We start from the raw sequence: 6,345 nt of genomic DNA on the forward strand, positions 1-6,345 counted from the left end.
TACAGAGGAAAATAATTTGTAAAAACTTACCAAAATTTACCAAATCAATGAAAATTGTTAAAAATTGTCTATTAAGGGCAATAACTCCGTAAGGGGTCAACTGACCATTTTGGCCATGTTGGTTTATTTGTAGATCTTAATTTGCTGAACATTATTGCTGTTTACAGTTTCTCTCTATCTATACTAGTAATCAAGAAACGGCTAAATTTCTTTAAAAATTACCAATTGGGGGGCAGCAAACAAACAACCAGTTGTCCAATTCATCTGAAAATTGCAGGGCAGATATATTATTACTAGATAAACAAGTTAACCCCTGTAATATTTGCTTTAAATACTTTGGTTTCAGAGTTATAAGCCAAAATCTACATTTTACCCCTATGTTCTATTTTTAGCTATGGCGGCCATCTTGGTTGGTTTTGGCAGGTCACCACAAACATTTTTTAAACTAGATACCCTAATAATGATTGTGGCTAAGTTTTGTTAAATTTGGTCCAGGTGAGATAAAAAGGAAGGGTTTTTTTCAAATGAAAAGGAGAAAGGATATGTGGGGTTGGAGACATAGTCAGACAGAAAATAAACTGACTCTGCTGTAGTAAATAAACCAGGTGCTCCATAGTGCGCAGCTTTATACGACCACAGAGTTTGAACCATGAACAGTTGGGACAAGTATGGACACAACATTAAAGATTATTACAGCTCTGAATTTGGATTGTGATCAAATTTTTGACATAATATGGGTTTCTGACACAAAACAACTGTTAAAAACTTACAATAATATAGCATAATATTGTTCAAAAAATTTGAAATGGAGAAATTAAAAAAAGAAGAAAAAATACTACCACACCCTCTTTTGCAATCATTCCAAAAACCTGACATTTAATTAACATCATATATTGAATGTTCTGGTAAAAAAATTTGGAGAACCATTTATTTAAAGTTATTGACCAGACACTAAATGCGTCTTCGGTCGACGACGACGACGACATGATAGCATTATACGACGTACGACGTAAAAAAAACTTTTGTGGTCGTATAAACAGAATATAGTCCAATTATACGTTTAAAGGTACAAAAATGAATACATCACAATGAAAACCTTTTTTATAACAAATTATTTGTGCTTCCCCAAAACAGTAAACTCATTAAATCAAATAGTTCATTATTAAAGAGTTCAATGAAATTGAGGGTGTTCATAAGCGTAGCAAAAAGTTACTGACCTAATAGCAATAATGTCTCGAACCTTTTAGACTTTGTCCTTCTTTCTGTCGTTTGAAATGATCAACCTTCCTCCTTCCATTTCTAACGTTTGACATTCTTTATCCTTCCTTTTTTACGTAAAGGGAAGGAAGGAGGAATGTTTCCTATCATGAAGAGAGAGGAAGGTGTATGGTACCAAGAGGAAGGAGGAAGGTCGAAAGATAATAGCTTAAGGATGAAGATGTGATGTTTTAAAAGAAAAAAGGAGGGAGACGTGTTTTGAGGATGCTTGTCCATCATCTTTTTCGGGACGACCATCTTAAGCGGGAAGATCATCTTTTTCGGGACGACCATCTTAAGCGGGAAGATCATCTTTTTCGGGACGACCATCTTAAGCGGGAAGATTATCTTTTTCGGGACGACCATCTTAAGCGGGAGGATCATCTTAAGCGGGAAGATCATCTTTTTCGGGACGACCATCTTAAGCGGGAAGATCATCTTTTTCGAGACGACCATCTTAAGCGGGAAGAACATCTGTTTCGGGACGACAATGTATTTTTAGAGAGAGATTTTTTTTAAAGTAAACTGTTCTGAAAAGATAAAAAAAAACGATCTAGAGGCCGGAAACTCATTTTAATCCGGTCCAAAGATAAAGTAAGACCTCCAAAATATCAATTAAGGGTTACAGTAAGAGTTACCGTTAGGGTAAGGGTAAGAGTAAGGGTCAATGTTAAGGTTTGCGTTAATGTTCATCATCTTTCTCGGGACGACCATCGTAATCGAGACGATAATCTCTTTCGTAACGATAATGGATTTGAATATAAATATTTTTGGTGAAAGTTAACTCTTCCGAAAAGATAAATAGAAAATCTAGAGGACGACAAATTTATTGTAAGGCTTGCCCGTTGAAAAGTTCTGCGTCTTTGAGGTCATTTTTTAATTATTTCAATACGATCAGATAAAGTAAGACCTTCAACATAACAATTTAGAGATAGGGTAAGAGTTAGGATAAGGGTTTAGGTCAGGATCAAGTTTAACGTTTGCGTTAGGTTTTGGGTTAGGTTTAGTGAAATTAAAATATCTAAACCAAGACAACGGCAAAGACTGAATGTCGTTATATTTTGTATAGGTGTTTGGGTTATTGTTAGACTTTGCTCTCACACAAACATTTCTTACGTGAAGTCGGAAAGTGCGGCCATATACTTCAGTGATAACAATAAGTCTTCATCCTCTAGACCGCCGTTTTAGCTTTTCGAAAAAGGTTAACTTTAAAAAATATCTCTATCTGAATCCATTCTACACCTGTTTGAACATTCAAATCTGAGGCACTTTTCATACACTAAACTTTCACGCATGCGAAGAAGTGACAAAGTTTACATCACTAACCCTTGCATTAGTGTTCTACCATAGTCCAATACCTAACTCTAACCCAAAAAGTAATGTCGGGGTTAAGCTTTGCTTTTTTAAAAGTTGATCAGCTTTTTCGGGACGGCGATTTTATGCCAACAAACTGAATTCCGCATAAAATACGACAAACATAAACCTTTACATCAGATCATATTGTGTTCAACTTGCATAGAATCTACCGTACTATTCCGGACCAGGCCATATTTGTAACTCAGTGGGCGTTTCTAGGCTATAATTGACATTCAAGGCATATTTGAAACGTAAAACTTAAATGAATATACATAGAAAGACCTGTATCAAGTCAAGATTTGACAATTAAAGTGCCCTATTGGTCTTTTGTGGAGAGTTGTCTCATTGGCAATTATACCAAATCGTCTTTTTGTTACAGTACTTGCAACCGTAGGCGTTACTGTTTGACGTGAACTTGACTGATCGGTGAATGATCGGTGACGGATGTTTGACTGATTGATGAGTGATCGGTGATCGGTGACCTATAGGATCCGTCAGATAAGTCAAATAACCTATTTGAGAGTTACCCTGACAACTGTCACCGATCGATCAGTAAATTAAAGTTATGCACGGATCGGACGGATACGTATATATTTAAAATTCTTATGTAAACCGAACTCCACAGTGTTTACAATCGATGAACGCTGACCTCTACGAAGACACCTTAATTTACACGTTATAATTTGTAATAAAATTAGTTGCAATACAAAAGTAAAAATAGTTTAACAGAATAAGATGCTTACAGTTTGTGTTGATTAATATTTTCGTATTAAATATTATAAACATCAGAGACATATAATAAATACATAATTGTATTATATAGCTCTGTTAACATGAACTTATTTCTACGAAAATGGTTATTGTTGACCGCCATTGGATTTTTGAACTTTAAATAGTTTCGAATAGGTTGTTTTTTCATGAAATTAAAAGAATGTCAAAGAAATGATATTAAAAGTTTGTTCCCATTGTTTAGAATTACCAAAATTAATATTCTTTTTATCAAATATTGTACTATTTTATTTGCAATCAGTTATTTTTACAATCTTGAGACAAGTCTTCTAATCAGAATTGAGATATAGTGAGAATTAAAATACTTAAACTTTTATTTTTGTGGAATAAGAATGTAGTTATTGATTTATTTTGATACAAATTATTAACTGTCATATAATTTCAGTACTTTTTGTACATCAGGATTGGCTGTTCTTCATAAAACATGCCTACTTTAAGGAAAAAGATATTAAATGTTTGTATGCGTTACCTAAAATGCAAATATTGTTTCATTTTACTGAAAATTATTGACTGCCATTGGATTTTTATTCTTTTTATAGTTGAGAATAGTTTTTGTTTTCATAAAATTAAAATAATATCAGAGAAACCATACTGAAATTTTATTCGCATTGTTAAAAATGACCAAAATTATTCTTCTTTTTATTAAAAATGATACTATTTTATTTGAAATCAGTTATTTTTACCATCTAGAGACAAGTCTTCTAATCAGAATTAAGATATAGTGAGAATTCAAATACTTAAACTTTTATTTTTGTGGAATGAGAATGTAGTTATTGATTTATTTTGAAACAAATTATTAACCGTCATATGATTTCAGTACTTTTGTACATCAGGATTGGCTGCTCTTCATAAAATAATCTTACTATAAGGAAAAAGATATTAAATTTTTGTACGCGTTTCCTAAAATGCAAATATTGTTTCATTTTACTGAAAATTATTGACCGCCATTGGATTTTCGTACTTTTTAAAGTTAAGAATAGCTTTTTTTCATAAAATTAAAATTATATCAGAAAGATCATACAAAAATTTTGCTCGCATTGTTTAAAATAATCAAAATTATTCTTCTTTTTATCAAAAATGATACTATTTTATTTGAAATCAGTTATTTTTACCATCTTGAGACAAGTCTTCTAATTAGAATTGAGATATAATGAGAATAAAAATACTTAAACTTTTATTTTTGTGGAATAAGAATGCAGTTATTGATTTATTTTGATACAAATTATTAACCGTCATATAATTTCAGTACTTTTTGTACATCAGGATCGGCTGTTCTTCATAAAACATGCTTACTTTATGGAAAAAAATATTAAATTTTTGTATGCGTTACCTAAAATGCAAATATTTCTTCATTTTACTGAAAATTATTGACCGCCATTGGATTTTTGTACTTTTTATAGTTGAGAATAGTTTTTTTTCATAAAATTAAAATTATATCAGACAAATCATACTAAAATTTTGTTTGCATTGTTTAAAATAATCAAAATTATTCTTTTTTTTATCAAAAAAGATACAATTTTATTTGAAATCAGTTATTTTTACCATCTTGAGACAAGTCTTCTAATTAGAATGAGATATAATGAGAATTAAAATACTAAAAACTTTTATTTTTGTGGAATAAGAATGCAGTTATTGATTTATTTTGATACAAATTATTAACCGTCATATGATTTCAGTACTTTTTGTACATCAGGATTGGCTGTTCTTCATAAAACATGCTTACTTTAAGGAAAAAGATATTAAATTTTTGTATGTGTTACCTTAAATGCAAATATTTCTTCATTTTACTGAAAATTATTGACCACCATTGGATTTTGTACTTATTATAGTTTAAAATAGTTTTTTTGTTCATAAATTTAAAGGAATGTCAGAGAAATCATACTAAAATTTTGTTCGCATTGTTTAAAATAATCAAAATTATTCTTCTTTTTATCAAAAATGATACTGTTTTATTTGAAATCAGTTATTTTTACCATCTTGAGACAAGTCTTCTAATCAGAATTCAGATGTAATGAGAATTAAAATACTTAAACTTTTATTTTTGTGGAATAAGAATGTAGTTATTGATTTATTTTGATACAAATTATTAACCATCATAAGATTTCAGTTCTTTTTGTACATCAGGATTGGCTGCTCTTCATAAAACATGCTTACTTTTAGGAAAAAGATATAAAATTTTTGTACGCGTTTCCTAAAATGCAAATATAGTTTCATTTTACTGAAAATTATTGACCGCCATTGGATTTTTATAATTTTTATAGTTGAGAATAGTTTTTTTTCATAAAATTAAAATAATATCAGAAAAATCATACTAAAATTTTGTTCGCTATTGTTTAAAATAATCAAAATTCTTCTTCTTTTTATCAAAAATGATACTATTTTATTTAAAATCAGTTATTTTTACCATCTTGAGACAAGTCTTCTAATCAGAATTCAGATATAATGAGAATTAAAATACTTAAATTTTTATTTTTGTGGAATAAGAATGTAGTTATTGATTTATTTTGATACAAATTATTAACCGTCATATGATTTCAGTACTTTTTGTACATCAGGATTGGCTGTTCTTTATAAAATATGCTTACTTTTAATTTAAGAAAAAGATATAAAATTTTTGTATGCGTTTCCTAAAATGCAAATATTGTTTCATTTTACTGAAAATTATTGACCGCCATTGGATTTTTATACTTTTTATAGTTGAGAATATTTTTTTTTTCATAAAATTAAAATAATATCAGAAAAATCATACTAAAATTTTGTTCGCATCATTTAAAATAATCAAAATTATTCTTCTCTTTATCAAAAATGATACTATTTTATTTGAAATAAGTTATTTTTACCATCTTGAGACAAGTCTTCTAAGTAGAATTGAGGTATAATGAGAATTAAAATACTTAAACTTTTATTTTTGTGGAATAAGAATGCAGTTATTGATTCATTTTG

The sequence above is a fragment of the Mytilus galloprovincialis genome, chromosome 5 (assembly GCF_965363235.1).
Source record: "Mytilus galloprovincialis chromosome 5, xbMytGall1.hap1.1, whole genome shotgun sequence".
NCBI classification, from domain to species: domain Eukaryota; kingdom Metazoa; phylum Mollusca; class Bivalvia; order Mytilida; family Mytilidae; genus Mytilus; species Mytilus galloprovincialis.